The sequence below is a fragment of the Panthera leo genome, chromosome C2 (assembly GCF_018350215.1).
Source record: "Panthera leo isolate Ple1 chromosome C2, P.leo_Ple1_pat1.1, whole genome shotgun sequence".
NCBI lineage: Eukaryota > Metazoa > Chordata > Mammalia > Carnivora > Felidae > Panthera > Panthera leo.
Window position 1 is genome coordinate 124,083,607 of NC_056687.1, and position 8,557 is coordinate 124,092,163.

Below are 8,557 nucleotides of genomic sequence, written 5' to 3' on the forward strand. Positions count from 1 at the left end.
CCAGACCCAGTGTGGGGCTTGAACTCACAACCCTACAATCAAGTCACAAGTTCTACTGACTAAGCCAGACAGGCACCCCTATTTATTTTTTAAGGCTCCATTTATCGTTTAAGCCATTTTTTAATTTTTTTTTTTAACGTTTATTTATTTTTGAGATAGAGAGAGACAGAGCATGAACGGGGGAGGGTCAGAGAGAGGGAGACACAGAATCTGAAACAGGTTCCAGGCTCTGAGCTGTCAGCACAGAGCCCGACGCGGGGCTCGAACTCACGGACCGCAAGATCATGACCTGAGCCGAAGTCGGCCACTCAACCGACTGAGCCACCCAGGCGCCCCTTAAGCCATTTTTTAAAAGTTTATTTATTTTCAGAGAGAGAGAGCATAGGAGAGCAGGGAAGGGGCAGAGGGGGAGGGAGAGAGAGAGAGAGAGAGAGAGAGAGAGAGAATCCCAAGCAGGCTCCAAGCTATCAACTTGGAGCTGGATACAGGGCTTGAACTCACAAACTTAGAGATCATGACCCAAGCCAAAACCAAGAATCAAACATTCAACCCACTGAGCCACCCATGTGCCCAGTTTAAGCCATTTTTTAAAAGCAATCTCTATGCCTTCATGGGGCTCAAACTCATGACCCTGAGATCAAGAGTTGGATGTTCTCCTGACTGAACCAGCCAGGTGCCCCCAAAAGCATTTTTTTAAGGTTCAATTATTTTTGAGAGAGAGAGAAAGAGAGAGTGTGAGCAGGAGAGGGGGAGAGAGAGAGGGAGACACAGAATCCTAAGCAGGAACCAGGCTCTGAGCTGTCAGCACAGAGCACAACGCAAAGCTTGAACTCACGAACTGTGAGAACATGACCTGAGCTAAAGTCAGACCCTTAACCGACTGAGCCACCCAGGTTCCCCTAAACGAACTTTAAATAGCAAGCCCTACCCAACCCAACTTCTCTCCAGGATGTAATCTGCCTTCTCTGCTTTCTCTCCATAGTGCTTTTTATATATTCATGTTTGTCTGAATTTCCCCTGAAAAAAATTTAAGCAAATAGGTATCCTTAGTGTTCTTGAATAAGTCCTTACACATAGTAGACATTCAACAAATATCTATTTAATTACTTTTTTATTTTTTTTATTTAAAAAAAAAATTTTTTTTTAAAGTTTATTTATTTTTGGGACAGAGAGACAGAGCATGAACGGGGGAAGGGCAGAGAGAGAGGGAGACACAGAATCGGAAGCAGGCTCCAGGCTCTGAGCCATCAGCCCAGAGCCCGACGCGGGGCTCGAACTCACGAATGACGAGATCGTGACCTGAGCCGAAGTCGGATGCTCAACCCACTGAGCCACCTAGGCGCCCCTTTAATTACTTTTTTTAAAACAAGAAATTTGTTTCAACAACAAGATGCTGACTTGAAGGGAAAAGTATCTAGGATTCATTTCTCTTAGAGTAATTTATCCCTACTTAAAGACAGAGTGCCCTATATCTAACAGCTATGTACAAAAATGTTATAAAATTGCCCTTGGTTTTACAATGATAAATGAAAAACATTAAAATTCTCCAATCACACAAGGTGTGCAAGGATTTTTATGTTGTTCATTTTTTGTTAAACAGTGAGAGCAAAATAACTTACTGGAATGTAAAAATAAGAGCTGAATGAGCATGCCACTAATGGAGAAAGGGGGTATTATCACAGAACCAGTATTTTTCCCCATCCCATCTCCATGTGACAGGCACCAAACATAACATTGGCCATTTAATTAAAAAAAAAAAAAAAACCTGCAATATGCTTGTGCACATCCACAGTACGTTAATGTACAATGAAGGAATGGGGAAGGGGAAAATGAAAGAATAGAGAAAACTATAGTACTCAGGATGTGGTGGAACCAAATTGTGGCTTTCTAATCGAGAATGCCTTCTTGGTCTGGAGGAACAGAGTTCTGGAGTGAAGTGGCAGGTTCCCTTTTCAGGATATGCCTCCCGTCAGCTGCTGGAACACATCAACTGTATCTTCAGCCTCCGTTTCCAACTGTGCAGGCGTGTCTGTTTCATTAATTGGCTGCCCATCAAATCAGAATCTGTTGTGCTTCATGGACAAATCCTGCCATTCACAAAAGGCTTTCGTTAGTTTACTAAGCAGTGTGTGCCTCTTAATCTTACGCTGCACCACAGAATCATCCTGCCCTGTCACTGTCAAATTCATATGATCATTGTTCTCAGTCTTGACTCCTTCCTTGGGCTTTTTGCGGGCCTCGCTGAGTGCTGGGGTCTCTTCAGCTGCTGCTTCACAAGAGGCACCAGATCCGCACTTAACTAGCATACTAGCAGCACCAGGAGCAGCAGAAGGAGGTGGCAACAGTGGAGGAGGGAGACCTTAATGACTTCTTTATAACAGTGAAAATGAAAACAAACCACAAAAGAAAAAAAAAAGCAATAATGATTAGGTACATTTTGGCATAGTCCTTTGATTAACTCTTTTGTCATCATTACAAATGTAATTATGATAGGGGCACCTGAGTGGCCCTGTCAGTGAAGCCTCCAACTTTGGCTCAGGTCATGATTTCATGGTTCTTGGGTTCAAACCCCGCATCAGGCTCTGTGCTGACAGCTCAGAGCCTGGAGCCTGCTTTGGATTCTGTGTCTCCCTCTCTCTCTGCTCCTCCCCCACTGGCGCTCTGTCTCTCTCTCTCAAATATAAATAAACATTTTTAAAAATGTAATTATTATAATTATATCAACTTGGAAAACAGACACCCTGTTAAGGGGGAACGCAAACTGCAAAATAGTACATAGGTATGGTAGATTGTTACAGTGATGGCCCCAATGAACCATGCTGTATGTATCCATATTTCATGAAGTCCCCTCTCACATAGACTTTGGGTTTGGCCAAGTGACTTGCTTTGGACAATGGGACATTAGCAACGAGCCAGACTGCAGCTTGAAAACTGTTTGCACAGTGGGTCTTTTAACCTTTCTCTCTTCCTGCATCTGGAACCCTACTCCACAGGTAACATGCTGGAGGAAATGTACCACCCATGCCCATAGACAGCACTGGACATACAAATGAGGCCATATAATACCATCCAGCCCCAGCTGAACCGCCAGAAGATTGCAGTGGCATAAATGAGACTAGTTAATGACAACAGAAGAAATGCCCAGTTGATTCCTACCCAACTTGATGACTCACAGAATTGTAAGCAAGTAAAAGGGTTGTAGTGTTAAGCACTAAATTTGGGGTCATTTGATAGAATTTCCATTTTGTTAAAGTAAGTGTGCATATGGAGAAGGAAAGTAGCAAAACTGTTTACATAAAAAAGAACTCACAGCAACCCTGTGACGAAAGAAACTCAGGTGAAGAAATCTCTTGACTAGGCATAACTTGACCCCACCTACCAGCAGAGACCAACATATTCTAGAGAAGAAGTTATTTAAACAATAACAACAAAAATAAGCACACAAATGAGTACGGAGGTTCTGTTTAGAGTGATGAAAAAGCTTTGTAAATAGTGGTGATGGTTTACAACATTGTGGTTTTAATCAATGTCATTAAATTTATATATTTTTTTAATCTTTATTTACTTTTGAGAGAGAGACAGAGTGTGAGCAGGGGAGGAGCTGAGGGGAGGGAGACACAGATCAGAGGCAGGCTCCAGGCCCTGAGCTGCCAGCACAGAGCCCGACGTGGGGGACCAAACTCACGAACCGTGAGATCATGACCTAAGCTGAAGTCAGATGCTTAACCGACTGAGCCATCCAGGCACCCCATAAATTTATATATATTTTTAAATGGATAAGGGGCACCTGGCTGCCTCAATCGGTGGAGCATATGACTCAATCTCAGGGTTGTGAGTTCGAGCCCCACGTTGGGTGTAGAGATCACTTAGAAATAAAAAATCTTTGGGGTGCCTGGGTGGCTCAGTCGGTTGAGTGTCTGACTCTTGATCTCAGAGTTGTGAGTTTGAGCCCCATGTTAGGCACAGAGATTACTTAAAATAAAATCTTAGGAGCACCTCAGTGGCTCAGTTGGTTAAGCATCTAACTTTGGCTCAGGTCATGATCTCTGGGTTCATGGGTTCATGGGTTCGAGCCCCGTGTCAGGCTCTGTGCTGTCAGTTCTGAGCCAGCAGCCTGCTTCAGATTCTGGGTCTCCCTCTCTGTCTGCCCCTCCCCTGCTTGCTCTGTGTCTCTCAAAAATGAATAAACATAGGGGCACCTAGGTGGCTCAGTAGGTTAAGCATCTGACTTCGGCTCAGGTCATCATCTCGTGGTTCGTGGGTTCAAGCCCCGCATCTGGCTCTGTGCTGACAGCTCAGAGCCTGTTTCAGATTCTGTGTCTCCCTCTCTCTCTGCCCCTCCCCCACTTGTGCTCTGTCTCCATCTCAAAAATAAATAAACATTTAAAAAAAATTTTTAATGAATAAACATTAAAAAAATTTTTTTTAATCATTAAAAGATGGCAAGTTTCATGATGTATATATCGTACCACAAAACCATATAACCAAAGTCGCCTGTCACAAACTTCCTCCCCAAAACAGGAATTTTTCTCTAACATACTGTTTAAGGGACTGCTCACCATGAACTAACAGTGGGCCAGTATGTGCTCCAGGTCATTTTCTTTTTCCACACAGATTTAGGCTGAGTGATGCACTCTGACCCCACCATCCTTCCAACTGCCATGAAGGTCAAGATGGGGGTGCTGGAGCTTACCTTCTGGCCGGATCCCCATACAACTCAAAGCTCTCTCCCATGAGGCATCAGGGTGCAGGATGCATTTACAGCCACACCCATAACCAAGAATTCTTGTTTCAAAACACCCTTCCTTGACTCCTACAGCAAGATGTGACATTCACAACCATAATCTGGCACTTACCCTTTTGCCTTCTGCTCTAACACAACCCTGGTTTTAGACAACTCTATGAAATCAATCAACGGGTGGCAAATCTGGCGGAACTTTCCGGGTAGAGGAAGGGACATAGTTTAAAACAGCTCTTCACTCTCAGTCCCTACGCGAATGAGCCCTTCCAGCCGTTCCAGGGCCTCCCTGGTGTCCTGTATGGGGCTGGGGATCCCACTTCTAAATGGTCAGTAGCCCTCTCACAGGGAAGGTGTTTGCCGAGTGCCTTCCTGGTTGGCTCTTTTATCCTAAACTTGGATCTGCTGGGACTGACTCATCCCTCCCTCGAGGCACCGGCACCGATACTCTGTATCACGGCACAGCAGCTGCTGCAAAATCCCGGCCTGGCTTGGAGCTTTTTCTCCTCCTCTCTGGAATGTACTGTAGCCCAGTCCTTGCTGCCTACCTCAGGTTCTCCAGTGCCTGGCCAATTCAGCACAGAGATTTATTTTTATTTATTTATTATTTTTTTTTTTTTGGTTCCCTGCACAAGCATACATTTGTTACTAATTCCCTTACTCCCCATCCTTGTAGGCTGTCTTTAGCCCTTCTTTCTGGGAGGTACTTTCCCTGTGCTCCACGGTCCTGGTAATTACCCCTTCTAACCGTATTACAGGACCTTATTTTTTCCCCACTGCCTCTTTCCTTCCATTGTTGTGCAGAGGGAGGGGAGGCTGCTGAGTGTGCAAGGAGAATTGGATTAGGTAGTTGAATATCTCAGCAGCTCTCTTCCTGATTCTGCCTCTGCCCTTAAGGTCTCACTTCCAACAGCCCCACACCCACTCCACACTGTCATCCACCTGCAAAACAGCCGATGAGCCCCAAGTGTAAGAGAAATCAATTAAGGATGCCTTGGCTGAGATGATGAAAGGGAGGTTTTGGGACCTTGCAAAGGTCATAGCATTTCAGGAGAGGAAAAAGTTTCCCTCAACCCTCGTAGGGAGGGTTGATCAGAAAATTAAACTGACAAAGACAGATTAACAGAAATAAAAATTTTACATGTACATGGAAGCCTTCCCAAGAAAAGACCCAAAGAAGTGACCCGAGCAAGAAGGTTTTATACCTTTTAGAGCTATAAAAATTTGTGAAGAATTGACAAGGGGTTTGGGCTAGGGGTGGTAAATGGTGAAGAAGTAACTTGGAAGATAAGAGCTAGTTTAACAAGGCTTGTTTACACAGCCTTCTCGGCCCTTAATTCTCTGTCCCTGGTAATTAGAATGTCCTCCTTTCTAATGGTATAGGGAGGGTACCTTTCACAGAGGAGTTTTATGACCTGTTTCGGGGAAGAAGGTGGGAGAGGTCAGACTGACCCTCTTGCTTTTGTGGCTTCCTTCAGCTAGGGGCACCTGGCTGGCTCAGTCCATAGAGCCTGCGACTCTTCATCTCAGGATGGTAGGTTTGAGCCCCACATTGGGTGCACAGGTTACTTAAAAATAAAACCTTGGGATGCCTGAGTGGCTCAGTCGGTTAAGCGTCCGACTTTGGCTCAGGTCATGATCTCACGGTTTGTGAGTTCCAGAAGGCTTCAGGCTTTCTGCTGTCAGCAGAGAGCCCACTTGGGACTTTCTGTCCCCCTCTCCCTCTGCCCCTCCCCCACTCATGTTTTTTCTCTCTCTCTCTAATAAACATTTTTAAAAAACCTTTTTAAAAATGAATTAAATAAAACCTTAAAAAATTCCTTCAGCTTAAAATATTTTTAATAAGTCAAAATGCCATATTTTAGGGTAGCGCGTCCTGGCCCCTATCAGCATGTTACTATTTACTAAGGTGAATGTGGATGATTCTGACATTACAAAATGAACTGAAGAGATTATAGACCGGGCGGGGGGCGGCTGGGTGGGCTGGGTGGCTCAGTCGGTTAAGCATCCCGCTTTGGCTGAGGTCATGATCTCACAGTTTGTGGGTTCCAGCTCCCAGTCAGGCTGTGTGCTGACAGTTTGGAGCCTGGAGCCTGCGTGGGATTCTGTGTTTCCCTCTCGCTATGCTCCTTCCCCATTTGTGTTCTATCTCTCTCTGTCTCTCAAAAATAAATAAACATTAAAAAGAGAGAGAGAGAGATCATACACAGGAAGAAAACAGCAATGTTGGTAAGAAAAGTAATTTGGTTCAGAGAAATCAATAGTGAGAAAACGTATGTAAAATTTCCATTCTGGGACTATTTTCTCAATGATTACTTTCATTCTTTTTGGACAGTCGCCTCTGAAAATCTGAGAAGTTATGTAGAATCTTATCCCCAGGAAAATGCGCATACACATAGAAAGCAAACCTTAGGGATTCACTGCCTCCCCGAGTTCCAGAGCCACACGAATGCCTGGTGAAGTGATGTCAGGAATCCGGAGCAGTGATCAGGCCTTTCCTTCTTTGTAAATCCCATCAAAAGTTCAGAGCAGTTCGGAGAAAGCATTCATTTGTTCATTCATTCAACAAGTAACTCTTTGAGAAACTTCCAAGTGTCAGGCCCCACGCTGGGCCACATTGTGAGGCAGAAAGAGGTGAATCGGACACAGTGCCTGCTCCCGGGAAGCTCACGTCTGGCGGGGGAGACCCACAGAGAACAGACAATACTTGTACAGTGATGGGGGAGGGGCGGTGGGAGCCCCGAGGGGAGGGGCAGAACTATTTCCCACAGCCCCCCCCCCCCCCCCCCGCCCGCCTACAGCAGTCAGTTCCTATACCTCTGACTACAATACAAAGCAAAGCGATTTTAAAAGCCCAAGCATTCCCTGAGGGGCTAGCAGAGTAGTCCCGGGCAGAGCTCTCACCTCACCCCTAACCCCACCCTGGCCCCATCCAGCTTCCACACCTCCTCTGGGATGGAGTTGGCTTGCCTATCTCTCCCCACAGGCTACCAGGCTGTCGCCCACCCCGAGGCCCCTGCCCCAACACACACAAACCTTCCCCATGAGGGGCTGCTTCCCAGTCCACTGACCAGCTTTTAAATAAGTAACCAAAATGGGGCACCTGGGTGGCTCAGTCGATTGGGCGGCCGATTTTGGCTCAGGTCATGATCTCGCGGTCCGTGGGTTGGAGCCCTGCGTCGGGCTCTGTGCTGACGGCTCAGAGCCTGGAGCCTGCCTTGGATTCTGTGTACCCCCCTCTCTCTGCCCCTCCCCCACTTGTGCTCTGTCTCTCAAAAATAAATGTTTAAAAAAAATTAAGCAAGTAACCAATCCTCTTTGCACCTCCTCCTTTCTTTGTTTAAAGCCTGTTCACATTACTAGTTGAACTGCCTGGAAACAAGGAGTAACAAAAATAGCTAACTTTAAGGAAGTTACAGATTTGTAAGAAATGGCGAGAGTCCTGGTGTGAGCTGGTCTTTGTTCACAGGACCTAGAGCTGGGCTGGACTGGGCTGGGCTGGACCTGGGCCTGGCCAAGCTTCCTCTCACCTCTTTTCTGAATTCTCCCTTCTTCAGGGCCTCAGGGAAAAGTCTTCCTGGAAGTTTGGGTGTCAGCAATTCTGCCTGTCTGGGTTGGATTCTGCACCTGCTTATCCAAGGTGCTTGCCTATCACACCTCGGTCCACCTGCCCCTGAACACTCTTTTGCAGGCTCTGGCTGACCCTCTTCCCTTCCTGGGTTCAGCTCCTGACTCCTGAGGGAGAAAGTCCCTCTCCTCCTAGGTCTTAGAAGAGTCCTCCCCAGGGCTCTGGGCCCTTTTGTCCTGACTAGCTTTCAC

General features: G+C 46.1%; 1 pseudogene; it reads right to left on the reverse strand.

Moving 5' to 3' along the window:
- Positions 1 to 1,519: 1,519 nt before the first annotated feature.
- On the reverse strand, positions 1,520 to 7,377 carry LOC122230018 (annotated as a pseudogene).
- Positions 7,378 to 8,557: the final 1,180 nt, after the last annotated feature.